Below are 3,814 nucleotides of genomic sequence, written 5' to 3' on the forward strand. Positions count from 1 at the left end.
CTGATACCTGAAATGTGAACCTTGTAGGCATTTGATCCTTTAAAATGAACATGTTCTCCTAATGAAGGTTTAAACTAGTCTGGATCCCTGTAGAAACACATGGCATGTAATTGAATGGATAAAAATTTATGGTACAAGTACTTGAAACACTTAGACTAGAAAGTGCAGCTCAAGTGCCAAGGTCTTGAAAAATGCTGAACGCATTTACTTATTGGTGAAGTTTATATGCAACATCAAGAAAAAAAAATTTATATGGTGCAACAAATTCACTCAAAGCCAGTAATCAAAACAACAATCATCTTATAGAAGGATACTGATCACATTAAAATTGCATAAGATTAATGTTAAAATTGGCCATCTTCTAGCTAAAATCATTTTTTTAGCAAGAAAACCTCTTTACTATTTTTTCCATTGTTCTTTGCACCATTAAGTTTTATTTTAACTATTCTATGTGGAAAAAATGTAATCTAGAGAACAGTTTCTATTCTACCAGTAGGTTTCATATAAATAAATGTCAAGTATTTTATATTATTCCAATCTAAATTGATTAGAAAATTTACCTCAAAGTTTTGTAGATCTATCTTTGACCAACTAGAAGTGATGTAACAGACTAGTTAGAGCTAAAGCAAGCTACCATATTAAGATGTTGAGAAAGATGTTGTACCTCTATCACTGGGAGCTTGTGTGTCTTCCTTATTACATGCTTGGGTTGAGTATGTGACAGCAGAATTACATGTCTCACCTATTAAAAAAATATAGTACATCAGCATGGCAAGAAGGCTTCCATCTTTCGATAATGCATTTAATGAATTGAACATCTCAATTGCAACCATCATAGTCAAGGAAAGTGCCATAGCTTTAACTTTTCTAGTTGAGAAATAATCACATGGATTGCTATCAAAGGAAAAAACTTATGTTCCTACCTTAAAGGGAGACACAAAAAAACCTTCCCAAGAAGAGCACTGGTCCCAGTTTCTGAGCTAGGAAAAGCTCACAAGAGTATGACCATCCTCCAGTAAATCTATGCCCAAAAATGTTCCATGGGTATACCATATAGAAAAAATACCAACTATAGCTACACCAACATAAAGACCAATAACCTACAAAATAAAGATGTGCAATCAGAATTAGTTTTTACTATCATATTATGCCACCTTTCATTTAATATAATAATTAATTTAATTGATAGAGTATTGAGAGAAGAAAACAGCAAGTAGCGGAACAACACCCATGCATTAATTATAGAATCATCACTTCTTCGAGGGGTTTTCTTCATTATGTCCATGTTTGGTGGATTGAAACCCAAAGTGGTTGCAGGTGACCCATCAGTCCCCAAGTTTACCACAAAAGCTGGATAGGTATCAAGCCCTTTGGCATACCTAATGCTATAGTTAAGAATATTGAGACAACTTGACCAATATTTGAGGATATCATGTACATGAAATCCATTTATCCAAAACCAAAAATCAGAAGTAAATTCCTAGACAATCTAAAATTAACTCTTTCTTAAAAAAAATAATCTGTCCATAAAGTGAATTGATATTTTTGCTTCTTTGAGATACAGATGTCATTGCAGAAAATAATAATCTTAAAACCAAGGAATTTGGTTTCAACAATTAAAAAAACAATTATATCTGATAACTAAATAATGGTGATCAATCTATTGCTTGTGGAAACTCAAAATTTTAAAATGTAGGAGAAAATGATTTGATCACATAACCAACCCATGATGATGATGCCTAAAAATACATGTGCAAAAGACATTTTGTCAGAAAAGGACAAAGAAGAAGGAAACCGGCAAGTTTCACCTACCAATGATGGAGAAATAGTATAGCAAAATGAATTTAACTAAGAGAAAAGGCATTACTCAACTAGCTGTCACAAAGGTAAGTAAGTGATTTTTAGAACACTTAAATTTTCATTATAAAACTCCATTTTATTAAAATTATGATCATAAATAAATAGGCTGTAGCAGGCTCTTTAATAGATTGATGTTTTACACAATTATAAGAAAGTTAAAAGATAACCCAAATTAGGATCTATTTTACAATTCAATTGGCTCTATAGTTGGAGCCATGGAAATTTAATACATTCCACATATACATATGTTGGAAAGCTTTTTGATTTCTCATATTGCAAAGAAAGAAATAATTAATGAAGACCCCAACAACTGAGATACATAACATGTCTCAGTGACTCCTTTGACTATTCTCTTCATCAACAATGAAGGTTGGGGGCTTCTTCAACTTTGGACTGAGATTGATGTTTGCATGAGGAGAAGAATCCAAGCAACACAACATTAAATGATAAGATGAGAGCTTCTTCTTTGAATCCTCTTCCCTCATCAAATCCTTTGAACTCATTTTCCCCTTCTTCCTTTCTCAAATGAAAAGCTTGAATAGAAACTAGTTCTATAAGAGATAAAGAAAAATGTGTTCTCTAGTTATGTTTGGCTAAAAATGAGTGTGTGAGGAAGATTAAAAGAGTGAGAAGTGGGACAAAACTAGTGACTACCGTCAGTTTCATTCAACTCCCATTTCTATGAGCTCGAAGGTAAAGCTCATAGTGAAAAAATTTTATGATGATAAAAATTAAGTTTTCACTTTCCATGTTAATGTGCCTCAAGGTTTTTGATTCATTAATTTTATGATTGATCATAAAGAATGATCTGAAGCATTAATTTAGAAAGATAAGCACAACTGAATCCTGAATCCTTGGGAGTATAATATGTATACAAAATTTTTAAATATGACAAGATCTATGAAACATTGAAAGATGTGTTCTAGTTTCATTTAATTTCCTCTGAAATTCATGCACACCCATTTTAAATTCCCTTTTTAACTATTTCAAATGGATCATGAAGCTTGAACATAAATTTTGATAGTAAAAGATTGACAGAGTCGAATCCAAGAATGTTTGATATGCTAATGTTATGGGATCCTAGATACTTATTTTAAATCATCATTCTACCTTTTGAATTGGTACTTATCCACTTTAACATGGAGATTCTACTCAACTCTATTTCATTCACTCTGACTATCTTGTCCTCCTCATCATAGATAACAATTTTTGAGAGAAACTTTGATGATAAAATATTTATACAATCAAATTTATAAATTATGATAAAATACTATTGGTAGAATATTAAAACTATGATTTTTATCATTATTCGTTACTTTGATTTGATACTATTAACATGGACATCCTACTCAACTATGTTTCACTAACTCCATTTAAGGATTGAGAAGAACTGGAAAGGGCTACAGATTGAGGTGGCTCAACTATCTGAGCCCTGTTGTTAAGAGAGGCAACATAATAGTTGAAGAATAGCTTCTCATCTTGGAACTCCATGGGAAGTGGGGCAACAAGTAATTTCTCTAAACACAATTTATACTTTTTAAAGAAAACTTATAGAAAACATTGTTTAGTATTTATGAACTTAGAGAAGAACCTGCTAGAGATAAAAGACACTATTCCAGACTCTATGTATGCTAAACTTGATCCAAAATTTTCCATGTGAATCAAAGAGAATACAATTCACAATGAATACAAAAATTGCATCCATTATATCTTCCTTTGTATCCCCTAACCATTCCATTAACCATTGTATCCCCTGAGAGAATAAACATTGTAAACATCCTATTTAGTCTCTCACTAACCATCATTAATATTTTATAGATCAGGCAAATGCTTCAGAGCATCTATACAAGCTCCAAACACATAAACAACATTGTTTACATTTGGAAGAAGAGTAGTTGCATGAAGAAGCATGGTTTTCTATTTGTATGAGCCATTCTGAAAGATTGGAGATAAT

General features: G+C 31.8%; 1 pseudogene; it reads right to left on the reverse strand.

Annotated features, from left to right (window-relative positions):
• Positions 1–638: 638 nt before the first annotated feature.
• LOC149529226 (calcium-transporting ATPase 1, endoplasmic reticulum-type pseudogene) lies at positions 639–1,449 on the reverse strand (annotated as a pseudogene).
• Positions 1,450–3,814: the final 2,365 nt, after the last annotated feature.

The sequence above is a fragment of the Cupressus sempervirens genome, chromosome 11 (assembly GCF_028749045.1).
Source record: "Cupressus sempervirens isolate cs-2001-9-10 chromosome 11, ASM2874904v1, whole genome shotgun sequence".
Taxonomy (NCBI): Eukaryota; Viridiplantae; Streptophyta; class Pinopsida; order Cupressales; family Cupressaceae; genus Cupressus; species Cupressus sempervirens.